At 40.8% G+C, this 27060-nt stretch overlaps 1 protein-coding gene across 1 annotated transcript in view; it reads left to right on the top strand.

Moving 5' to 3' along the window:
• LOC111216868 (sodium/calcium exchanger 2-like) overlaps positions 1 to 27060 on the top strand; it is a 165952-nt gene that overhangs the window by 77335 nt on the left and 61557 nt on the right. The window contains exon 3 of the mRNA XM_022738504.1: positions 16636 to 16690. The gene's annotated coding sequence lies outside the window, so the exon portion shown is untranslated. The remainder of the gene's footprint in view (positions 1 to 16635; positions 16691 to 27060) is intronic.

The following is a 27060-nucleotide window of genomic DNA, read 5'->3' on the forward strand; positions in this document are numbered from 1 at the left end:
CATCTGTTGATCAAACATTATGTAACAATGAATTCAGAAACAGGTTCAAAGTTTCTGCCTATTTGTCAGGTTAGAGTTGGGAGAAAAACAGCGCAGGTGTTAAATTATAAAAATATTCCTCCAGTTGAGGACGCAGAGCAGATGTACACTTGTGCAGTGAGTTGCTGTCAGTGAATTGATCTTTAGTTTGGTTTTTAAAGCTGCAATCAATTTTTTAGCCACTTGATAGCAGTGGAAACAAACTGTGAGCACAACACTGCCATATTATCACATTTTAATCTGATATGAAAAACTTTAAACAGTTGCTTATTTACACATCCAGCAGTTAAGAGTCATGCTGTGTTTCCGACAGCAGCTCCTCCGACCTGAACAACCACACAGGTCGCTTTTTTCAACCCTCTGAAACGACCCACAGGAGTGTCTCCTGAAATAGCGCCCCCTACAGCAGCTGGCGTACCGGACCTTGGTTGTCATGGTTACGCAGACTGTAGCGAGAGCGACATACCTACCTCCATTGCTATGGTTACTATAATAACAGTTATGGGTTGGTTAGGTTTAGGCACTAAAACTACTTCGTTAGCGTTCGGTTATGCTGGGATTTGGGTCCAAATAAGTACTTCCTCGACATTACACAGTCTTTGTTGTCATGGTTACAATAATAACAACGTGGTTAACTTTGTCGAGCGGTCATGGATAATAGAAACAACATAAACAGCTGGGAATGGAACAGCGCTCTCCTGTGTCATATCCAACCATCCACCACAGCCTCCTCCTGACGGGGACTTTGTCTCTCTTTATACTACGTCACCACACTTTTACCTTTGCTCTTGTCATCATTACTACAACCATTAGATGTCGCCTAGCAACAAAACCTAACTACGAGTCATAATAACCTGCTGCACAGACGACCTATGGGCTGATTTTTTACCGGAGGACAGTCTCATCTCTGGTCACCTAGCAAATGTAAGTCCAATATTGGAGCTCTGGTTTCAGTCTCTACCAACCCCTGAGTGAAATATTTGGCTCTTTGGCAGCTAAATGCTCCACTATGTTCACATCATCCAGTATGAACAGACTGAGCTGAATAAAACACTGTGCATTAAATGAGTAGCATGCAACACAGCAAACCTGACAAATCATACATTCACAAATAGATCAGAAACGAGGAGGGAATAGATGTGATCAGTCCCTGGATTCGACCACCCCACCGCTCTTCCAACACCTCCATCAGGAGGCAGGAGGAGGCTCCGCTCCAGCTCGGAGAGGAGCGGTGAGTTTTCACAGCTCCCTGCAGGCTGCACTCACTCAGCACATGTTCACTTCTCACTTCAGCAAGCTACTTTCACAACAATGCATCACATTGTGCTGCTCAACTGAGCTCTCCGTCTTCTTGTCGCCCACAGCGTCACTGCCAACTTGAATTGGCTTGTTCCTCGCAGGGTTACAAACTGAACCTCGAAGTCATTTGCACACCTGAAAAGATTTTTTTTTTATAATCCACCGCGTCAGCCAGCAGCGTCTGAGCTGTGTCACTGTGGGTCAAACTATTGCAGCGGCCCGGAAGTCAGTCTGACAAAAAGGTTTTTTCTCTCAGGAGTAGACACTAAGCCGGCCGCCTTTGTGTTGTAAGTGTCAGTCAAATCCTTTATGTGCGACATCGTCTCATTTATGACCACAGACACTGTCACAGACTGAAGCGTGCAGCTTAAAGGAATACACCTTCTACTCGCTCATTAAATTGTTCAGCTGTTGATTAGACGTCATGGGATTGTTTGGATGGATTTGTCTGGGGCTTGTTGACTGTTACAGCACAGCATCAGACATACACTGCCTTCATGAAGGTCACAGTCTTGAGTGAACTGTCTGATCATTGGAGGCTGTAGTTTGTGGTGCTGTTGAGTTGCATTGTGTTACACTGACAGGAGTTTTTATTATTCTGTCAACCTGCATGAAGGAGGATTTATTGAAGGGCTGTTGTATTCGACTGCATTAGATTTAGCAAAAGATGTACCTAACCTTATGTGTTGCACACTCATCATACTCCCACAGTAATCATGCTTATCTTGTTTCATTCACTTAATAGAAAGCAGCAATCATGGAGGTTTAGTTTCCAAATGGATTTCCACAAAATACATGTGTTGTATTATTGAAGAGGAGAAGATTACTGAGCGATGCATTTATTCTGCTCTTACGCTCTTTCATGTTTGGTGCTGCTGAAAATGAGAAAATCCGCAGCTCAGTGTTTTCATGACCGTCATCAAACCTTCATGAGGAACAGAGAGAGAACATACAGCAGCCCAAACGGATCAGTCACATATGATGCGATGTCTGTGTTCTGTGTAACGACAACATTAGCCTCCAGCAGAGGAACTGGGGTTTTCGACCAACCTCTGTGGATGAAGGATTGCATAAATATACAATGACATGTAACATAGTAAAACTAAATGAAATAAATACAGAAGTCTAATTTATACATGGTCTCTCCGATCAGCTGTGAATAATGAACTATCAGTGATTCACAGCAGCCTCCTCAGGCATTTCTGTTGTATCAAATGGTAAATATACACTGTATACATTCAAACACATATACATCAGAGTTGGTTTGAATTGCAGCCAGTAAATGAATGTAATTGTGATATATTTCACACAGATCCGGTTTAGATGATTTACACAGCATTTTTACACTGACCGTGAAAACATTTACCACTTTGCCACTTTTGTATAATTGGAGGAAGGTGGCATGATTACTTTACTCTCATCTCATTTTGTTTTGAACGCTTCCAAATGATTTATTTCTTTAAAATAACATACATATTTTTTGGGCCAGAAACAGCATTTCACAGTGGATATGTTTCAGTTTGTATAACATTAACAACGTGTGTCCAACGTGTGTCCAATTCCTAATTTTATGTTGGCCTGACAAATATTATTTTCCAGTTTTATGTTAGTGATCTTTTTGAAACTGAGGTGTTCCACTGCTCATAACAGCCATCCAGCTCCTCCTCTGCTAATTTCAGATGCTCTGGTATAAATAAAAAACGAGTTCCTGTGCAGCAGGAGGTTTTTCCTGCCAAAGAATAACCAGACACTCTGTATATATATTTATATACATACATGTATCTATATACATATATATATATATATATATATATATATATATACTGTATGTGTGTAATATTCATGATGCCTCTGTGTTTGTGCATGTGTGTTTATGTCTGTCAGGGTGGTAATCCTTATCTGATGTATCGGGTTATCTTGTTAATCACTAAATGAAGGCAGGATTCAGTGATCACAACACACACACACACACACACACACACACACACACACACACACACACACACACTATGCCAGGCCCTGCATTAAATATGTAAGGCAAACATGTTGTTTAAAACAGGGCTTCTACAGTCTGTGTGTATGTGTGTATATGTGTGTGTGTGTGAGAATGTCTATGTGTGTGTGTGTGTGTGTGTGTGTGTGTGTGTGCGTGTGTGTGTGTGTGTGTGTGTGTGTGTGTGTGCGTGTGTGTGTGTGTGTGTGTGTGTGTGTGTGTGTTTCATTATTAATTAAACTGCCAATTATAATGCCTCTGTACCAGCGACAACCAGAGCTGGAGGCATCATGTTTTTGGGTTGTTCGTCCGTCCGTCCCATTCTTGTGGACGTGATATCTCAGCAACGCCGTGAGGGAATTTCTTTAAATTTGGTAGAAACATTCACCTGGACTCATGGACTGATTAGATTTTAGGGGTCAAAGTTCAAGGTAACTCAAGACTTCCCAGCAATTTGACACAAGTGGTTCATATTTTCTATGACTCTGGATAAACAGGGGTGTAACCTGAAACTAGTCTGCGTGGCGGAGGGATACAACCACGAGGCGGTAAGTCTAGTTTTATCTATTAATTGAAGTGTCAAAAAATTGTAAGGCCATCAAGATTTCTCAGTGCCAAACACTGTCGTTTTCAGAAGTCTTTGTTTTGTCTGACCAACAGTCCAAAACCACAGATATTTTATTTACTTTCATATATGACAGAGAAAAGTTTGTGAAGCTGGAACCAGCCAATGAGCCAGTGTTTGGTATTTGGTTTGTGAAATGATATATATATATATATATATATATATGTATACATATATAATATTCTGTTGGCTCGAACTGATTCATTAATATAGAGTATCAGATCTGACATTTATTTATATGAAAATATTGCAGATGATGCGTTGCCACTGTTTACCTTCCTCCGAGAGAAAACCTCTCCAGTCCAGCAGGATGTGAGGGGAGTTTCTGCCCAGAGTTCGCAGCAGTTGTGGTGTTCTGCCAGCCGGCAGCTCTGTGCTGTTTGTCACGCTGCTGTGCTTTGAGTCCTGTGCAGGAGTGGGCGGCTTTGTGCAGAGCCGAGCTGCTTGTAAGTTAAAAACGCTGTCGTCTCAGTGTGTGTCTGAGCCACTCGAGCGCCCGCCACCGCAGAAACCTGTAAACAGCGAGCATGCACGGTGCACGCCCATGCGCAAACATACATAGTGAAACACACACGTGCCAATAAACTCGCACATACATGCACAGATACACACAGAGCATGTATACACAGGCCACAGAGAAGCAGAGGAGGTGACAGATTAATGCGGGAGAGGAAGTAGTGGGTGTAAATTATTCAGGAGGAGTGTGTGTGTGTTTTAGAGAGGGGAGAGAGGAGAAGACAGGAGGCAGATACATTTCTATTTTTCTCTTTTGGTCAGAAATATGGGAGGAATAACCAACTGTGGTGCAATGTGCACTTTCTAGACTCTCAGACTTCTTTCAGTCTATAATCCATCAATTCATTCATACACCCATCAGTCCATCAATACATCCATCTATCCATGTCTTCATCCAGCCACCCATTGATCTGTTTATCCATAATCAATCCACCCTTCATCCAACAAATCTCCATCTATACATCAATCTGTCCGTCATGCTGATCAGGAAACTTCAGCTTCTTTCTGTCTTTCTTCCTGTACCTGCTCATCGACTCTCTTCATCATGATTTAACAACAGGAATGGCAAACATCTGAAGATACAACTTGAAATCCTCTTCGAAATCCACCCTGACAGTTTTTCTCTCGTCTTCCTCCCTTCATTTCCTATTTTTCCTCCCTCTTACCTCCCCCTTTTCTCCCTCTTTCCCTCTCTGGAATATGGTTCACCTTGTTTCTGTCTGTCTTTGACAGAGAGTGGTAAGAGAGGAGGAGAGCAGAGGCAGGAAGCCTGTACCTGCACTTCTCGCTTGGCTCCCCAGCTTCCTCTGTCATCTTCCCCCTCCTCCTCCGCCTCTTTGTTTTCTTCCCCCTCCTCCTCTTCCTCCTCCTACTTCTCCTTCTCCTCCTTGTTTTCTGCCCCCTCCTCCTCCTTCGCCTCGCCCTCACCTGTTAAATTGTTTTGTAATGTACAGAGACAGGAGAGAAATGCAGAGAAAAGATGTAAAATTGGATCTCTGTCATTCTCTTTCATCATGTGCGTAAAAACACATCATTCTGAATTCCATTCATAAAACAGGAAGTTTAATACAAAGATTCATGTGTCTGAAATAAGGCTGTTAGCCCCTAAATAAATGTTTCCATCTAAAACAAAGGAAGATGGACCATTAGGAAGGAGGTTGTAGAAATGACTGTCAGTTTAGATAAATGCCAGTAATCATAAAAATGTTAAGTTGCATACTTTGCTAAATTCAGCAGTTTTAAGACTTGATGTCCTGTTTCCTTTGAGTTATCAAAAATATTGTTAAAGTTATAATATGTAACTTTTCCACATTAGAATGTCTAAAAATGACTAGACCTATGTTTTATATTTCTTTATTAGAGTTCATTATTTATTATTTAGAGTTGTGTACTTACACTTTCACAAATGTCATCATCATCATCAATTCTCAAACCAGAGAAATCTGTTATTTTAATCATGGTAAATACCTGGCATTTAGTCGCCTGTCAATGACATCATATCCCATATGCGCATTGGGTTGGTGTTGTGGTTTCCTGCCAGAAGCTCAACACTGACTTTTATCTAGTTTTAAGCCACATACACTTTTTACACCTTGGTGGTTTTCAGCTCTATATTTGACCCAGATGAAGGATTTTAGTCGTCGGACGTCTGGATCTGAAGTTATCAGAGAAACAAGCTGAGGAAATGTTAGACAGCTCAGCTCCCAGCTGCTGGAGACGTCCTGTCCTGTGTCACTGAAGAGCGTCAGTGAATCAATGATTGTTAAAGTGAAACTGCTTAATGGGTGTTTCTACTGGTTTGAATCCCCTGGTGTGTGTGTTATGGAGAGGAGGACACCTCTGTGGATAATTCAGCTGCTGGTAAAAACATCTGCTTCATAAGTTATCAGAGAAACAATCAGTACAAAGGTTAGCATCAGTTTCAGCTCCAGCTCTTCCCTGAGTCTCTGTTCTCGTACAGCGTCGCTCAAACACTGACTTTAAATGTCAAACTGCTTCATTCAGTGTTTCTAACAGTTAGAATCACCAGGTCTGTTTGATTTGGAGAGGAGGGGACCTCTTGGTGAAGACAACAACTCCCATGATCCCACACTATGTCATGACATCAACCAATGCATTCTTTCGTTATTGTTTAAATCGAGAGACCTCTAGCGGCAGAAATTACATACTGTGCGTTTAATTAACTTTCTGTTGATTGATTCCTTAACGGACCCAGATCAAGCTTGTTGTAAACTAACAGGAAAGTTTTTGTTTGTAAGTCAGCGAGTTCATAAGAAAATAACAGCGGAAATGCCTGTGATGAAGACAGTCCTCATCACACATTCATGCAGACATTATTAAATTAGATCTGTGTCAAGAGCAGCGAGAGGTCCGATTGGAAAATAAGGAGGCTGGAAGCGGTGACTGCGTGGGGATAGATTGACAGGAAAATAGATGGGAAAGGACAAGAGGCCGAACAGTCCGCTGAAGTGATGAATATACAGAGAAAGAGGGGGCACAAGGTCAGTACAACAACAGACCAACAGGGTGTAATTAGTGAAGAGAGAGAGAGAGGTGAAGCAAAAAAATACATAACTAGAACATGATTAGGAGAGAGAGACAGAGGGTGATTGTACAGCAAAAAAACAAACAGAGCACAATGTGGAGAGAGATGTCCCATGAATACATAAACACCCCGCAATTAGGAGAACGCAATTAGGAGGAAATGTGAGGGAGGAGAAAGAGAAAGAGGCTGCAAGTGTAGCTGTTTGCACACGGTCATCTGAAAAGGAAGAAATTAGTCTCCACAGCGGAGAAGTTCCCTGTTAGTTTAGTGTGAAGAGAGAGTTACACTATCATTCCGTGCTAAGTGAATCCATTGTAGCGTGAGGATAGCACTATCGCTATAACTATACACTATAGCACTTCACTGCTAACAGTCATGACTTACATGAGATTTATTGTGTTTCCTGAATGAGCAAGGGAAGGAAGACTTGAAGGAGAGATCAACAGTTAGGAAAGAGGTACGCCAAGTCTCTGAGTAGATTAGCACAGATACAAGATACAAGATCCTGTAAACAGCTAAAAAACACGATGCAAACACTAGAGTTTAAGTTTACAGCTTAAAGGTCCCATATAGTATAAAGGTAGATGCCCATGTCTTCTTTGACCACTAATACTGAATACTGATCTGATTCCCCTGCTGTCTGTTTCCCAAATTTAAGATGTACCTGACTACACTACAGGTATGCAAGGTAACGTGAGGCCATGGTAACTGTGTGCTGACTGACGCTTTATTTCATAAAATATAACCCCTCACTTATTCAATTAGTATAATGTAGAAGTACTGGAAATAGTTTTTAATTTGAACACTTTCCTGATGTGAAAGACATGAACATGATGTTAGGGGTGTTAAGATAAACACTGTCCATTCTCCAAGACCTAAGTCCACACATATTGTCCAAAACCATAAACTAGAAATGTGCCTCAAACGGCTCTACAGTTTATAGAGGATTTGACACCCTCGATTCGGAGGAAGAACTCAGCAAAAAAAAAAAAACCTTCAATAGGAGAAAACAAAGGAAGAACCCTCAGGAGGAGGTTCAGGAAAGGACTCACCAGCACCCGAATGTAAACGATTTTTGGAATAAGTTTGTTTGGTTTCTAGAGGGTCGCAGATCTGGAAATGTGCTGCCCTGGTCGACGGGGAAAACCCGTTCAGTTAATTAGAGCTCCAAGAATTTATGTAGATGAAACAATGGTTTGTATTATAGTCTCAAGAAACGATGCCATTGGGGAAATAACAAAATAGTTTTTCCAGTTATTTGAAGTGAAGTAATTTGCTAAATACATTGAGGACATCAAAGGTTTTTAAATCAGTTTCCATGTAGAAAGCAATGACTTTGTAAAGACAGAGAAAATCTTTAATCCATTAATCTTTTAAATTTGAAATTAATAATATAATTAGTACATTTAAATTATGGGCCTCTATTTTCACAATTTAAACAATTTACTCTTTCTCTTTCTAGATATCAGGGGAAATCCCCGCGCTCTTACCATGATGCATTTGCTACTTAGTCGTAATGATTACCAAATGATCTCTGAGAACTCCTGTATGTTGGACGTCGATTCCTGGACAGTTGAGTTCACTTGGATGTGGATCAATAAATCTTTTCAAGTGGTCTTGGTGCAGTTGTTTGTTCTTCCAGCGTGAATGAACCAAACCAAATGAAGAACACACCACATGAAACCGCTGTCATGGCAGCTGATTTATTTTGAATGATGTATCATGATTTTATTTTTGAAAAAATGATTGATGTACCGGGGGTGTGTTGAAGTCATCTGTTGTGCTTTAACTGCACATTCTCCACCGTCTGTTGTTGAGCTCACCGTATGTTGATATATATGTTTCTGTGATGCATAGACAATGGGGTGATGGGGTACGGTGGCCTAGAGAGCTCAACGCACTGCAGCTTAAGAAAACACATGCAAACACACAAAACATAAACACATGAAGAAAACATCTTCATCGCTTTGACGACACATGAGCTTCAAATACCCACAACACAAACACACAAATACACACAAACCTGTAAACAAACATACAGAAAACACACAACATGTACTGTTCATGAAAACATGTGGACATACAGAACGCTCACAAAGATCTTGGCTCTTCATGCATGGTGCATGGTGGTGGTAATTATCAACGCATGTGCTTTCTAATGAGGAGTGGAAGGAGACCACAGCTCTGTAGGGGGGAGGTGTGAGGAGTGTTTGCAGCTGGGAAGATAAAGAGGAAATTAACACTCATATGTATGGTGTACTTTTTTTGTCTTCATACAGCTGCATTCTCTCGGATTATGTGCCAATTGCAAAACCTTATTTTACATGTATTTGTATTTAATATGAGTAGTTTACTGAGAGGTCTTTTTTTCCCTGGTTCCCCTCAAACAGTTGTACTCATTTACATTTTGAAGCTACACAGTGAAACCACAGTCTGATCTCTGGACCGCTGAGCAGTTTGGGCGAGTGCTGCAACGTGGCACATGTGATAAAATATCCCACTCCCAGACCATAGCTCCAGACCTTAGCTCCAGACCATAGCTCCAGACCATAGCTCCAGACCTTAGCTCCAGACCTTAGCTCCAGACCTTAGCTCCAGACCATAGCTCCAGACCTTAGCTGCAGACCATAGCTCCCGACCATAGCTCCAGCTATGGTCTCTGACTTCTTTCTCACTTGTTACAGTATTTGGTGTTTCAGTCGATGTATAATTTGCTTTACTGATTAGAGAGATCATCCTTAAAGCTTTGATGCCAAATCATCTCAAACAGACATATGTATTTTAAGTAGCCCACTTTAATTTTGTGCCATATTTTACATTAGAACGGTGGGTTCATGGTGTTCTGGTTTTGTTGGGTTTACATGTGTGCAGTTGTGGCGCAGTTGTAGCCTAAAAGGGGGCAGTGTCAAAAACTGTGTCCTTAAAGGACGTTAAATGGGTCTCAATGAGTTTATTTTCAGCCCCACCAGCAGCACTAGTGGCTCTGGGGATGTCAATGTCAGGTCGGTGTGTTTATCCACCTCTTTCTACAAGTATTGGATGGATTGCGGTGAAATTTTGACTTGGTGATCTCCTCATTTTTCATCTAGCATCACCAGCAGGTTAGATTGTCAGTTTTCCAGTGAAATATCTCAACAAGATGGAATGGGACCAAATCTGGTCCAGACATCCATGGTTCCCAGACAACGTATCCTAATGGCTGAGTTGTACAGTTGCATGGATTACCATAAACTATTTTACAGACATTCAGATCCTCCTCAGAATGAATTATAATGACTTCCCTGACTTTTCATGTAGTGGCATCATCCAGTCAGAATGTACATTTGTTGAGTGCTTTGGTTTTAGGCCAAAAACCTGCAAAACTAATGACATTCCCTTAAGTCTCAGCTGTACTCTGTGTTTAATTCTAACACCATGCTAACATGCTAAACTAAGACTGTGAATATGGAATACATGAATAAACATTAGATTGATAACATTGCCATTGTTGCCACTGTGACTATCTACAGCCTCACAGAGCTGCCAGTGTAGCTGCTTGCTGTGATTTTTTACTCCCCAGAGATGTCGGCGCAATGAGAGGAAGAATATTTGGTTGACAAATCTCTGTCCCTGCTAGTGCCTCCTCAAGTTATATAATTCTGTCCGTAGTCAGAATCGAGGTCTGATGTTTAATGGATGTCCATCTGGGCTCCGTAACTTTGCTAACACTCAAGGAAGTAAGCAGAGAGCTGCCACTGTGCTTGAGTCACCAGACTGATAAAGAGCATCTGCTCTGTGAAGGAGTAACACTGGCTCAGCTGCCGTGTTTAAACGTCTGCAGGTGTGACTTTTGAATGTTGGTGAACTTTCTTTCTTTATGATTACTTACTAGTTCGTGGAGCTCTCACAAACTGTTGTGTTTCCCTTCATTGGGCTTGATCTTGAAGTGTATTTAATTTACAGTCATCTATAGCTGTGGACGCCCCAGCTCTCCACTCTCTTTGAGCCCTCTCTCATCACTTGATGTCAGCCCGAGTCAGTGCTGTTGACATTTACCTCCTCTGGGTCAGTGCAGGGTCACTATGACTGATGCAGCATAAACGAATTCATAAAGTGACTCCATGGACTTGTCAGGAAAAAAGGAATGAAAAACATCACAGTCGCGGCTTCGCCTCCTCTGTGCATTTGAGAAGCAAGAGTGTGACTGTGAGAGCAGCCTTCATTTCTCTGCTCAGTTCTTCGCCCTGTGGCTGGGAGTTTTTCAAATAAATTGCGTGGAGAGCTCTGAAGTGTTTTTAAAGTGCTATTTCGTGGCCTTCGTGGATGTATTATGACCATATATGTGTGTATGTATACAGCTATCTGTTCTCCTGCCTGTGATCGCAGTCCTCCTTCATCCAGCTGTTATAGATCCATCTGCATTTTTGCTCCAAGTATTTGCATTTACATTAAGGCAGCCACTGTGGGATGAGCATGCAGGACAGGTTTGAAAGTAGATCCTTCTGTTGGGGAGGTGCTTCTCTGTCCTCTCAGCTGGATACAGCACTGATGTCACTAACAATAACCTGTTTAATAAACAATGAAATGCTTGCTGTCATTTGCCCTGGTAGATTTTTGCCATGGGAACTGCAGGTTTTTAAGTCAAAACAATTAATATTTATGGATCTCGGAGGATGATTTGAGGAATTGCAACTACAGTATTTATTTCCTCTTCTAGACCCTAATTCTGATTACATTCAGACAATTGTCAAAAATTTTTAAACAACAAATTTTTAATGATAATAATGATAATAATAAACTCTATTTGTGTAGCACCTTTCATACAAGAAATGTAGCACGAACTGCTTTACAGGAAAGAAATGACCTGCACCAAGTTCTTCACATGAACAGAGGAAGTTAGCAATGTAGCTTGGTCCTTGCCCATTAAGGCCTTTGTATATAAGGAGGAGGAGCTTGAAATCAATTCTAAATGTAACAAGAAGCCAGTGCAGAGCAGCTAAAACTAATGTGCTCTCTCCTCTTGGTTCTGGTTCACAGCTGAGCTGCAGCGTTTTGAATGAGCCTTCAGTCTCTCAGTGTTTTTTTTTCTGGAGCCTGGTAAAAAAGTGCGTTGCAGTAATCAAGGTCGCTTGAAATGAAGGCACGAATCAATCTCCCAGCATCTTTTTGGTTTATAAATGGCCGTACTTTAGCTGTTTCTACGGTGGAAAAAGGATGTTTTTTTCACCTTGTTGATGCTGGACTTGAAGCTTAGATCTGAATCCAAGATACCGCCAAGAATTGAAACCTCAGGTTTAATCCAGGGAGTCAGTTTCCCCATGTTATTGAACAGCATTTCTCTTTAAGAGAAATCCATTTATTTATTGCTAGAGGACAGGTAGTAATGGAATTTATAGCTGCAGCATCATTTGGTTCAGCAGAGATGTACAATAGTGGCTCTGTCCAAAGGTAACACAGTCAGCCCACCATCACCTCTAAAGCTCACAAATTAACATCGCATTTACTTAATTCGTAGAAAAGCCAAAGTATAAAATCAACAATTTGCCCTGTTTCATAGACACACCAGACTATTTCTTGGCAGGGACCAGTAACTTCCTGGAGTCTCAGCTGGCTTCCTGGCAGCTGCTCCAAGCCAAGAAACACATAATCCCATGTAAAACTGCTAACTGTTGCATTTACACTATTTGGTTTTGTAGAAATCAAACAAATGAGATGCAATGTGTTGATTAGTGGGCTTCAGATGTGCTGGTAGGTGGATTTTATGACTTAAGCTAAGCTTGGTGAACAGAGTAACTGCTAGAATTGATCAGTGCAGTGATCGTGATAATCAAGCCATTATCATTGAACAGTACATATTTGAATACTAGAAGATTCTGCGTGTGATGTTCTGTTGGTGAGCAGATTCACAGAAGTAATCTGTTAAAACACAAGGTACACAGTTTGTAATCCAATGATCATGTTTGGTTAAAAAGAAAGAGAAGGATGTTGAGACTGTGCAAAGCTCTTCCTGGAGAGAGAAAATACAGTATGAGGAATCATTTTCTCCTGTAGATTACTGTGCACCTCTCACTGGTGTGCCTTATCCTCCGGGTCATGATGCTATATACAGTGACACTCAAAAAAAACTAAATAAAACTGACTCTATTCACAGCAGAATCCCCAACATGGTGTTGAAACATGATTTTCTTTTCATGTCCTCGTTGCCACAGTGACCAACATTCAGATTCAGATTTGAGGATGAGTGTTGATTGATTTTACTTTGTAGAAAACACATTGTCCGTCTGGTGAAAAACCCGAATGGCTGCAGTTTAGTGGATGTTATTTTCAATATGTCACTTGACGTGACCTTTAGAAATACTGTGAGATGTGTCAGTGGGAGAAAAGGCAGAGGGAGGAAAAGGCAGGGTGTAATGGGATGTATGACTGTGTTGTACTGCATGTAGCAGAGGAAAGAAAGGCAGGAGCTGGGCAGAGTGAAAGAGCACAGCGATAAGACAGACAGCTCAGAGATGGAGATTATGTTGTGGTGAACTTTAGTGTCTTCAGTCCTGATGAATGCCTCTGTAACGAACGTCTGAGAGTGTTGGTGTCAACCTTTAGCCAAGACCTTTACATCAGCTACGGCCTGAAGGAAGAGCCAGGAGGGGAGGAGAGAGAGAGAAAACACACCTGGTGTTTAGTGTCATTGACAAGGTCGCAGTTCTTCAATTGCACAGTGACACACACCTGAGGACTGTAAAAGACTTTATCTACTGTGTTTCAGAGAGCATCATACACACATTATACACACCTTTTCACATCTACAAATATCATTAATAACCAGTGTTAGGGAGTAGTGAATTACAAGTAATTAAAGTAGCAGTTTAACTACATTTCGCAGTGGCTCATATGTGCATTGTGATTCAAGTAGTTAAATCACTTTTTTGCTTTTTTGTGTGTAGTTAACTACTGCAACTACAAACAGCTTTGGGTCATTGTTACCGTATATATTTATATATATGTCTATGTATATGTATATAGCTTGAACTTTAACTTAAGTCTTAACCCTCAAACAGCCATTTGAAGAAATGAGGACATAATAAATGTCCTCTCTGCCAAGGTGTAAACCTCAAAGGGATACAGGACACACACAGTACAGCACCCCGGCCTGATGTAGAAGCCAATTTGGCACACACACAGTGATTCAAGGTTAAGGAGCAGCCTACTAATGATAAGGACAAGGAAACATCCCCTCTCTGATTTGTTTGTGTGCATGTGTGCGTGTGTGTGCGTGTGTGTGCGTGTGTGTGCGTGTGTGTGCGTGTGTGTGCGTGTGTGTGTGCGTGTGTGCGCGTGTGTGCGTGTGTGTGTGCGTGTGTGCGTGTGTGTGTGTGTGTGTATGTGTGTGTGTGTGTGGAGGAGGGGCTTTATTTCAGCAGATAAAGCTGTGTTGATCAATACATGGTGATGTTACAATTTAAAATGAAGCGTTGCAGTTCATTCATTTGATCTTCCCACTTTCTCTCAGCTCAGGCTGCTTCCTCTGCTCCTGTTAAACCATCTTTTGGAAGCATCATAGTTGAGCATAACACAGAAACTAACCAGGCAACTATTGTGTAAACACTGGCGTCCTTTCATGTGCGCGGCGTTTACAGCGCGTGCACTGTTCCCCTCGATCCATGACTCGTATCAGATGAGTTCACCTCACAGAACGACAGGCCATCTCTCTGTCCATCTCCAACCAGCCGTCCCTCTCAGCAGATAAAGAGCTATTGACAGAGTGAAGAAGAGGTTCCATTGACCTGTTAATAGAGGTCAGGACCTTGTGGAGGAGGATGGAGGATCTGAGCTTTCTATATCTCTGGTTGTTTGCCAAATCAAAGGCTGAGGAAATGCTTTCTTTAACAAACATCTGATAATCTGTATTTAATGCAGCCCTCAGTAACTCATTATTCATTCTCCCCTGGTCGGTAGTGTAATGGAGTGTTTAGTTTGGAAATATCCAATGACCACATCATGTTTACCAGACTTTTGCATTCAGGTAAAAACGCCTCTGCAGGATGTAAAATTAAAAAAAGCAGAAATATGTTGTAAACCACAGGGTGTTAGAGCAAATAAAAAAAGAAATAAATGTACACATTAACCTTACTGTTTCATCATCTGTTCAAATGATTGCTATCATAGATTTTGTCCCTGATGTGCACACTGTCCCCCTTGTTTTGCTAGATTTACATTTTGTTGGTAGAAGAGAGCAACCACCTGGTAATAAAGTTGAAAATATTTACTTTACTTTCAAGGAGCACCTGAATGCACCATTATTTTTTTTCTGCAAGGGTAGAACATCTTCTCTTGGGAGGAGCAGGTTTAACTCTTCAATTGGGAACTGGGTCCTGGATCCAGAGCCTGAATGTAGACCCAGCTCTTTTTGCACCAAACATGTTTCCATCGGTGACAGTCTCTCTAAGTTTTTCCTTGGGGCTCTGCTGACACCAAAATAAAATATTTTGTTGTGATATTGAACGACTCCTAAAAGATAAACTACAGTACAAACGGCTGAGTCACACATCATAAAAACCTAACACAGATAATACAAAAAGACAGAAAAGTGAACTGCACAGTATTGATACAGGAGTTTTAGTCACATATTAAATGAATACTAATAAATTAACTTTTTGCATCAAATGCTTGATTGTGAATAATTTAATATTTTAAGATTTGATCATTTCTGTTTTGCAAAACTTAAAAAATCAAATTAAAAAATCCATGTTATTCCTGCAGCTCTATTGCAGACTGGGGGAAAGAGCTTGTGAAACTATTTGTGGACGATTGTTGGACGCTAAAACCAAACACCTAAATGAAATCCCTTCAGGTTTACCAGCTCTTAAAAACAGGATTTAATCACAAGTAATAAAGAGTTTTTATGTGGCTGTGGCCCAAAAGTATTCTCTGTCATCATCTACGGTGGATGACTCAGACTCAACAATACTATTTAATAAAGGGCCCGAATCAACCCAATACATCCGTCTCACCCTGCATCTCTCCCTTCACTCTCACTCCGTCTGTTGTTACGTGACTCGCTGGTGGAAAAATACTGCACACAGACGAACACACACGAACACACACACACACACACACACACCTCAGTATGTGTGTGTAATAATGTTTGTGCTCATTGAACCCATCTCTGGGGATGATTGCATACCTAATTAATCTATACAAATGACAATGACCCATATCCCTCTTTTTCTCCTCTCTCACACTTTCTTTAACTCTCTCTATCTCACCCTTTTCTTCTCACTTTCTCTGTTCCTGCCGTCTGTCTGTCTCCTCTGGTTCATCACGCTCTCTCTCTCTCTCTCTCTCTCTCTCTCTCTCTCTCTCTCTGTCGGTCTTTCTCTCTCCCTCTGTCCTTGAGCTGATGTGGGATGTGGTACTCCATATTCAAGCGAGACGTTTGGTGTTTGTGGATTTGTTTTTGTTGCTGGTGTGTGCCTGTGGGAGTTTGCAGTGTTTTGAAGATGCTTTTAGGTATTGTTGCCTCAGTCTTTGCTGTGAAAGGTTTAAAACACCATCAAGAGTGAAAGCCTCTCATCTCTTATTCTCTCTCTCTCTCTCTCTCTCTCTCTCTCTCTCTCTCTCGTTCTCTCTCTCTCTCTGCAGTGAGTAGGAGCTCTATGTGGATCAAGAGTTGAAGAAGGAGCACCTGAGACTAGTGGTGAGTTAGCTCTCCTCCCTGCCTTGCATGTCTTGCTTAGATCATACAAGAAATGTCTGTAAATGTGAGGAGAGGTGTAGTGTCAAAGGAGCAGTAAGTGTAGATGGTGTAATGCTGAACACACACTGTGTGGGATCAGATCCACCTTAGGTCACACCATTATAGAATATAAATGTACCTTATAGAAGCAGTAGTGTGTTTCCAAACTATTACTATTGAGGTTAGAGTCTGTGCTGTTTCTGGTATTTTTTCACCAGTGTAATTTAAATAATCATCAGCATACGTCAGAACTCAGAGCATTCAGAGAACCTGCTTACGAAGTTGTGACCTCTCGTGATTGACCTCACTTGAAGGCACCATGAAGCAGCTCGGTAACATGACCAACTTTAATTCTTGTTGTTTTTCCTACAGCCAGTCACGAGAGCAACACCAGATTTTTTGGACATATTATACAGGGAACCCTCACCCTGCAGAATTAAAACAGGAGAAAAAGTGGTGGTCTGCTTTGGCTTTTACCTGCTGATGTGTGTGTGCTATACATATATATATATATATATATACGTGTGTGTGTGTGTGTGTGTGTGTGTGTGTGTCTGTGTGAGAGAGAGAGAGAGAGAGAGAGAGAGAGAGGCAGTATCTACAGTTGCAGTTGAAAGTCATCAGTGAGACTGTTCTGTACCCGAAGGAGGCAAATTATATGTTAATGTATGTTTCTCACCATAATTGAGAAGAATGGTTTTTCCCTCTTAAGACATTCAGTGGCTCCAAACATATGTGTTGCTTGTGTGTTTCCCAGCGGGGAAACATTTAAATGTAACACTTAAGATCATGCATGTTCTCTTCATATTTTCTTGGCGTTGGTCCTGCTGCATCTTTACCTCCAACATTTTATTACATTGTGTAATAAAGATCTTACATGATAATGATCTGCAGTTAAAAGGGGGCATTCACACTCACAGCAATACACACTGCGCGCACATACACGCACGCACACACACACACACATGCGCGTGAGCAGAGTTGACATGAAGTATATTGAGATATACGATACAATATCAAAGTGTGGATGCACAGACTTACAAACACACACACACGCATACACATACACACACACAGTGAGTCACACGTGCATGTCAACCAATGACCAAGAGGTTGAAGGCTTGAAGGGCTAAAGCAATGTATTCTGGGTAACAGCAACAGTAATGGCTCATTAGTTGTATCCCACGGCAACCCAGCCAACTGGTGATGAATGGGAATTGTTGGGGGCTCATTATTGTACAGTGTTTTCTTCTGTGCATTGTATTGTGTGTGTGCGTGTGTGTGTGTGTGTGTGTGTGTGTGTGTGTGTGTGTGTGTGTGTGTGTGTGTGTGTGTGTGTGTGTGTGTGTGTGTGTGTGTGTGTCTCTATTCTGGGTCTCTGTTAAGAGAGAGGAAACTACAACAGGACTCATATACTGTCTCCTCATGGACCCACTCCCCACTGACCACCCAACACCCATTAGCTCATCAGCCTGATGTGACAATGACAGATGTATTTATAGATGCAGTTCGGCAAAGCATGGCACCACTGAATGACCTAACTTTGAGTTATGAAGTGTGTGTGTGTGTGTGTGTGTGTGTGTGTGTGTTATTGATGAGGTTGATGACTCTCAGAGGTGTGTTTCCAGTAATAGAGAGCACATGAAAAGGACGTATTACCATATTTCAGGAAGTGAAACAGTGGGGGAGGTTAAAATGTAAAACCTCTGTGGTCTCAGCTCTGACTCTCAACAATGTTTTCCAGATCCAGTATTAAAAATCTCAGATTGTGGGTTGTATGATGTCCACATTTGGTCTGAAGATGCGTGTTCAATGTTGTATGTTATTGTTCAGAGGCCATGTTTTTGCTCCTTCATGTGACTGTAGTTGTATTTTTTACAAATTTCAGTCCCTTTTCCTGCAACGGCTCCTGTAGCCCAGGGTGCACCCAGGTGTCTGAGTAAGGCTGATCTCTTCCTATTTCTTCCCCCAGTTTTCTTCCATTTTTTAAATTTAAGCAGAGTTTTAATAACAAATTTTAAATCTATGATACATGTGAGTTTGTTTTAAAACATACTTAAAAACTGTGATCTTATGCTTTAGATAACCTTTTTTCCATTTTCTTTGAAGCTCACTGTATGTCAGAGTTTATCCATGGAGTGGTGCATTTTGTTTGGTGCTGGTTAGTTTTTGTGGATGACGCTGGCGTTAGCATTTTTCCTGCTCTTTACTCAGCATCTTGTTTCTTGAAATCTGTGCAGCAATCATAGCAGTGACCAGAGGTTCAATTTTAATACTGTTTTCTTATTGTTCAGGTAAGACTATATACAGTATGATTAGATGTTACATTAACCCATTAGTTCAGTCTGTCATGTGCATGTGTCTTTAAAAATCCAACAAAATCTTAAATCCAAAGAAACACACACACACACATACACACACACACACACACACACACACACACACACACACACACACACTGCCCCTTCACACTTCTTAGTAAGTCACCAGTGGACACACATTGAAATATTTCTCAGCTTCTTTTTTCTTTTTTCCTTTTTTTTATCTGAAGTCAGTTTCACTTTGGGCTGTTTTATATTGTTAAGATAACAAATGGTAAAGACCAGGAGATCTGGGATCTCTAGGGTGTGGAAGAGCCCATAGAGCTTACAGTGAGACGGATGTTGGAAAAGTAAGTGCTAGGTGAGACAGATGCATCTCTCCTGTTACATTACCATCTGTACTGTTTAAGCTCCTGGAGAGAAGAGGAGAGAAAACAAGGAGGCAGGAAAGGAAACAGGAGGGAAAGTAATGGAGGAGAGAGGACGCAGAGCAGAGGAGCTCTGTGCAGAAAAAGAAAAGAGATAACAGGAGAGCAAAGGAAATGAAAAATAAAAAATGAATGAATGCTTTTGGACAAAGAGGCATGATAATATCAAGTATGTGATTTGTCTTTAAGCTGATTCCATCATCATGCCACACATCTCATAGTGTACACCTACTCAGAGAAATGTTTCTTATAGCTTAATACTTGCAGTGCTTCAAGCTAAATACAACACACAAGATTCATTTTAAGATCCATGTTTCCCATGCTGCAGCACAAAGGCTGAACAGTAGTGTGAGAGAAATCAAGCGTTGACCTGGAGGCTGCTGAGTCAGATCCCTGAGCTGATCTGAGAAAAGTGTGCTGGGAATTAAAGAAAATGTTTCTCTATCTTTCAAAACTAATGTTGAAGTGGTTCAGTGAATTTGGAAGTGCTTTAATGGAGTTCCTTTGTGGGAAGCAGTACAAAAGAAAAAAGAAGGATGATGTGTGCCTGTGTGTTTGTGCTGGATACAATCCTTGGCTGAATAAAAACACATATGCTACAACTTCCATCAATTCACGACTTTTTCACTGCGCATTTAAATTCTGTTCACATCGTTATTCCTGCCCGTCAATGAGATCTGTTGTAGCTGGAAATTAAATGAGGAGTCTATTCATTGGAACTTTGTGATAAATTATTCATGTGGCTTTGCTTCATGGTGCGCCTGTACAGGTGTTAAGACCGAAAACATTGAGAGATTTGCAGAGATTAATCAGACTCTGACTGAACTGAAGACAAGTGGGTGAAAAGTGGCTTCATCTTCATTTAAAAAAAGATTAAATGCAATATGTTCTGTATCAACAAAGTCAAAGAGGAGATGTAAAACAGTCTGAGGGTTCATTCAGTATTTAGAGTTTATGAGGTGAACATGTGCAGCTACTTCAGCAATGTCAGGGCATCATGGATGTCTTTTTGTTTGTCTTTCACTTTAGCAGAAATCCTCCACATTGACTTAAACACACCATGTCAGAAGTAATGCATCCATGTTTGGTCATTGCTGTGCCACTGGCAGATACAAAAGGCCACATATGGCAGTTATCAAGTGCTGTACAAAGGACAATTAAAATAAATTCAATAAGCAGGTAAATTTAAAACAAGGTAAAACAGTAAAAGCAAATATATATATACATTATATAAGAGACATATGAATATAATAACAAAAACAAGAAGACAGCAAGAAGCAAATACAAATGTGAACATGACAATGGACAAGAAGGTTAGGAAGCTAAAAAAGGCCAGTGAATAAAAATATGTCTTTAACCTAGATGTAAAAATGGAGATGGAAGGAGCACATCTGATGTCAGGTGGCTGGAGGTTCCATAGTTTTGGAGCGGTACCTGCGAAAGCTCTCTCACCTTTGTGCACAAAATGCACAAACCATTTTCCACAAACACAGTCACCAACACCTCTCTTTTTACAGAAAAAAATGTACATAATTCACAGAAGCACGTCTCAGTGCTTCTTTGATTAAAGGGCCAGTGTGTAGGATTCAGGGGGATCTATTGTCAGATGTAATATAATATTCAGAACATTATTTTCATTGATGTACATTCACCTGAAACTCAGAATCATTGTGTTTCCGTTAGCTTGAGCTTGCCACTAAATCCTACACACTGGCCCTTTAAAGCATAGGACAAATAGTTGGAGATTTTAAAAAACAAAAATCATTGAATCTTCTTGTTGAACTAAATTTGATCTAAAAGTTTGACTCATTAAGCAGCTGAATAAACTCACGATGTATCAAGTTCCCATGAATGTGTTGCACTTGCAGGTTGCTTTGCTTTCACCCTCTGTCTAGTTCATCCTAAACCATCTCTATGAGGTTTAAGTCTGGAGACTGTGCTGCTCTTCATCACGTGAAGCCTCAGTCTGGTTCTGTTCTGGCTCATTATTTTGTTTTAGGATGAACTTCTGACCGACCAGTCTGTCTTCCTTTGTTACCTGCCTTTCTCTTGCCATCCTGACAGCAATAGTCCTACTTCCTGCAGTACAGTATTGTCCTAATGATGCATTAGAGGGTGCAGTAACATGTTTTTGTACAGACAGAGTGTTTGTAAGTCATCAATAAAAGTTGGGACATGTGTAGAAATTGTTTGCACTGACTTTTAAGGTTAAATTTACTTCCATTGCTGCAGGAAAGCTGGAAGTTGAGCAGTTTCTTCATCCCTGAAAAAACTGTTTTCTATGACATTTATACAATTTCTTTCACCTTGGGCAATTTACTGCTTACCATTGTACCATTTCATGTTATTCACTGGACTAGAACTTCTGCAATTTCAATAAAAACTGGGAGTGTCCTTTATCTGAAACTTTTGACCGTTTGTGTAATTTAGAAGTACTGTTTGATTGACAGAGGGTATTTCATCTTAACTTGTAGCCAATCCACTCTCAGAGCAACCTCTGTTCAATACAGCAGTAGACCTGTATTAAAACCATGTAAAGAGGCAGACCTAGGCCCCATTTACTCTTGTAATTTCAAGTGTCTTGTATCCAGAAATAATGCAGATGACATTTAATACATGTTGATTTATACTCACATATAGTCACAAATCTGATTGGAATTCATTTTCCCAGGCTGTATTCAAATGAATCTAGCTCCTGTCCAGGCCCAGAGGGTCTGACTGTCCAGCTGTTTGGTAGCTGCCAACGCACCAGAGGAAGAATAACATTCACACTGTAGCAGTTTCAGCTGACCTGCCGCTGCGGCATAATACAGTGCGCTCCGTAGGTGCGCTTGTGCGTAGGAATATGGTAGTTCAGCGGTTGAAAAAACGTAGTGCCAAAGGAAAGGGCTGTGTTGTAGATTATAAAACTGCAAAATCATCAATTCTCCAAAACAGAATCTATAGTGTCTGAAACGGCCTATTCTCTAATTAAATACAAATCACAAATACCTGGAGATAAAAGAGAGGTTGAGGTGAAAACTTGAGAGAGGTGAGAGCTAAAAGCAGAGGGAGGTGAGTTAGAGCCAAGGGATGGACGGCTTCATGCCCTTTAGTTTCCACCTGCAGCGTGGCCCCGCAGATAAAAATATACACAACCAAAAACAGAAAGCAGGCTTGTATCCACCACAACAGCAGAATCACACGCACAGCTGTCATTCCCTGACTGAGGAGCTATTTAGCAGCAGCCTGAGGACTAAAACTACCTTTAGACCAGAACACAACGGAGGAGCTCTTCTTCTTCCCCACTCTCTTTTTCCTTGACATTTTCCTTTTACGCCCTATTTAACCTCAGTTTATACACTGATTTCATGTATGCTTTAACATTGTAGTCACTCAACTGAGGCTCTTATCTAGACTGACCTATTGTACAGTCAAAGCAGCAGTACTATTAGCTTCTGTTCCTAAATGATTGGTATTGTAAGTAGATGTTTAAACATAGCTTCCTGTGGCTCTGGACAGAAAGGTTGAATTTAGATATTTTGGGGCCGTCTCTCCGATGGTAGAAGCACAGTAATCCACACAGAACCAGTGAAAACAATAAATTCACGCTGGATGAGTTCAGGACCTGAGCGCTGATTTCTGCCTTTTACAAATCAGTTTTCACAGACAGCAGGATGTCTCTGATGTTTTACCACTGGTGGAAAAAGTCAGTTGGTTTTATCATGAATTGCGTCCAACTTGTGAAATGAGACTGTCCTCCTGTAAAAATCCAGCCCATAGTTCATCTGTGCAGCAGGGTAATATGACCCATAGTTACGTTTTGCTGATATGTGACATCTAGTGGTCGGAGTAATTATGACGGTAGCAAAGGAAAAAGTGCGATGATATTTTCTTGAAAAAACGACCTGTATGGTTGTTGAGGTTGGAGGAGCTGTTGTGGGAAGCTCTTATCCTGTATTGTACCAAATGTTAGACAACTTGATGATAAGATCTGCCTTTTGCATCACTTGTTTAGAACATTTTGAAGAGAAATTGTTTGAACAATAGAACGACAGACGCTGTTTGTCTGTATCTGAAGTTTGTCTGTATCAACATTGATACAATTATAGTTCAAGTGCTCTACATTGTAATAAAACAAAACACCAAAAAAAAAACCCACAAAATAAAAATGGATTGGACATTGAAAGTAGCAGACATCTTGGAATATTTTCCATCTTTTTTCCATTTTACTAGAATACACTAAATCAATCAAAAACATTTTTGAATTCAGTTTCTGAAATGAGATGCAGCCAACAGGACAAACTTCAGCTGCTGCTCTTTTTGTTGTTTGATGTTTTTACCATCTTGTGGAAATTGCATCAATCAGTGAATGCTGAAGCATTCGGCTGGGAAGCTGTTCGAGTATCACACAATTTCCACCATCTTTATTCTGATTTTCAGTCAGATAGCCTCCTCACACACTCTCCTGTCAAACCCGTGAAGGAGTTTTGGGACCACAGACAGATTTTCTGTTAGCATTTTTAAGACTGTCTTTTTGGGTCGGTGGATTTTAACATGACAATCTCCTGCTCCCTCTCCCTATCTCTCTGCTCTGTCGACTGACACTGATTGTCTCCTCCAACAGAACAAGGCTCAGAGGACATAAAGAAAATGATTGTTGAGAGGACAATTTTCTCCCTGATTTAGCCTCAATTTATCCTAATGAGAGTTTGTGTGTGTGTGTGAGAGGGAGGGAGAAAGAGTGTATTTGTTAGCCTCCCTTTGTTGGTTGTGTTGCGTCATATCATGTTTGCTCCCAGTGGACACGAGAAGTCCCTAAGTCTGATTTTATGACAGCAGGAAGACCAACTTTCTGTATGAGAGAAACATCCACTGTGTCTTTATAAAGGTTTTAGACTAAGTGTATATTTTGTGAGTTGTTTTTAAAGTTTTACAGTACTGCACAAACATTTTAGGCCTTAAAGGTGAAGTGAGGATGCCTTATCCTCTCAGTAGAATGGCACACAGTTTTCCAAGGTATTTGGCAGGTAGGTTGTACAGGCATCTTGGAGATTTTAGGATGTCTCAGTGTCTCTCCCAGACTGACTCCATGATGTTGAGATCAGGACTCTATGGGGATCACACCATCTGTTGCAGGACTCCTTGTCCTTCTTGTGTCTGTCCTTGTTCTTTGTGACTCTGGCTGAGTGTTTGGGTTCTTTGTCATGCTGTGGAATAGATTTAGGACCAGTCAGATGCCTCACTGATGATATTGTGTGATGGATGAAAATCTAAACCCCTGTGCCGTCTTCATCTTTGCACAGTGCTGAACATCTACAGTTAGAACCAGGTTAGGAAAGACAGAAAGCACTAAGAGACATTTTTAGACACATTTTTAGTACGTTAATTCGTTTGTTTAGTGTTTTTAGATTTGTCAATCCCGCAGAAACATGCCTGGTACAAAAAATGGTTTTGGTCTCTGTAGCTAATTTTCTCCTTCATGACAACTATACGGAGGGTGAATTTTTAGAACTCACCCCTTAAAACTTTATTAAGGCATAAAGTTATGTGTAATTGAGGGCATGGCTGCTTTGAATGACAGGTAGGTGCTGTCAGTCTGCCAGCTGTCTGCTAGGCATCACCTCAGCTACTTTGAGTCACTGGACGTGACATGTCAGCCATGTTTGTGGTGTTGGTGCCTTTTGGAGGATTTTTCATGCAAATATCAGACAGATAATTTGACTTGCTGTGTGGCTAACTGACTAACAGAACGTGAGGAAGTCTGTGCTCCTGTATTTTGAGGTGTGTGAAATTCTGAGATTATTTTATTTATATGTTAGCACTAGTTAGCAGGTATCTGTGTCTGTGCTCACCATACCTGGCTTGTTAGCTTAGCTCGTTAACTAGCTAATTAGCCTGAAAATGAAGTAGCCTTGGGTTACTTGAAGCAAGACACCAGGACGTCCAGCTGTGCTAACGATGCTAACGGGAGCGTTGCCACAGTTATTAAACAGCATGCACCGAAGTCACAGCTTCACACACGACCCACCTCTTCGCCCATTTTTGGATTAGCCGCGAGTTCAAACCCCTCAACTTATAAGTGATGTAACGCAGGCTATGTGCATCATGTACAGTCTATGGTCCAACAATGACCTTCACTTATGTCATCTCAAGTTCCAAACGCAAGAGAAATCTTCCAAACCAACGCATCCTGCATCTGATATAAGTCTAGAGTTTATTGTAAAAACAGTATTTTTTTCTGCCATGAAGCAGAAACATCATGGCTAGAGACAGAAACAACATCATTATAGTTAGTAATGGCAGCAGCAAGAGCAGCATAACTCAGCAACATAATTACTGTACAGAGATTCCATTGATGAAAATAGAAGGACCATCATGCTTTCTGATCTCAGTGTGGACAGAAAATGAAAATGGAGATGAATCCTGAATGCAAATGCAGTGTTTGCTGTGTACATCATCCGTATGCACATCACATTCATCATCTGTAAATGAGGTCTACAAGACAGAGAGAGAGACAGACATACCACAGTGTTGTACAGGGAGCGGGGGAAATTCTCGCAGCAGATGGGACTGAGGTTGATCATGTAACATTTTGAGGCAGAGAGCGCAGAAGAGAGACAACAAGAAAAACAAGGTAAAGAAGAGTTGAAGAAGTGCCGTGGGTCTGCAACTCCGGGTGTTTAGTTTGAATCAAATTACAAGCTGAGTTAATTAAAATTTAAATTAAATTCAAAACATCATGCCTCCGTGACTTTCATTAAACACCTGCACTTTAAATGTGGTTTGAATTACAAGCAAATTTACTTTAAAATGCATATAGATTGCTTTCAGTATTAAACAAACTGCCTCATTTATATGAATCAATACAGCCCTTGGCATTTTACAGGGACGTGTGACTGTCTCTCTTCTCTGGAGTGCAAGGCAATTAACAATTAATGCGGCGAAACAGCGAGTCCCATAAAGACTAATGTCCCACGTTCTGTTTGTGCCGTCAGAACAACACGGGGTGAATGAGATGGAGACTGGAAGTAAAGATGAGTAGCTGTACTAGTGAGAATGATTTCAGCATCACCGACAGAAGAGACATGAACTTGAATGCATCATAATGACATTTTATTTATTCTCATGTATGATAATCCAACTACAATTTAAACCAAACCGTAGTGAAGGAGTTTTAAGATGACATCCTGGTACAACTTTCTCTCTGTTGAAAAACAATCAAAGAACTTCAGCAAGTACAACAACAGGCACCACCAGTTTCCAATATTAGACCTCTGAACCAGAAAAGGTCTGAAACAATCATCCAGGCCAGGAATTTGACTCCATCCCAGGTCAACCTCATGCAAACCATCAGACCGCTAATGCTGTATGCTAACCCTATTTGTTGATGTAACAGGTACCACAGTAGTTATAAATTTGGCTACTATATTATCTGGGAGAAAAATTTGTTTGGTACGGACTAACATGAAAAAAAATTAAGTTAAATTATATGTGTGTGTGTGTGTCTGTGTGTGTGTGTGTGTGGTGTGTGTGTGTGAATTGTGTGTGTATATATACACACACACACACACATATATACTGTATATATGTATGTATATAT

This window comes from Seriola dumerili, unplaced genomic scaffold (assembly GCF_002260705.1).
Source record: "Seriola dumerili isolate Sdu_G_001 unplaced genomic scaffold, Sdu_1.0 BDQW01000036.1, whole genome shotgun sequence".
NCBI classification, from domain to species: Eukaryota; Metazoa; Chordata; class Actinopteri; order Carangiformes; family Carangidae; genus Seriola; species Seriola dumerili.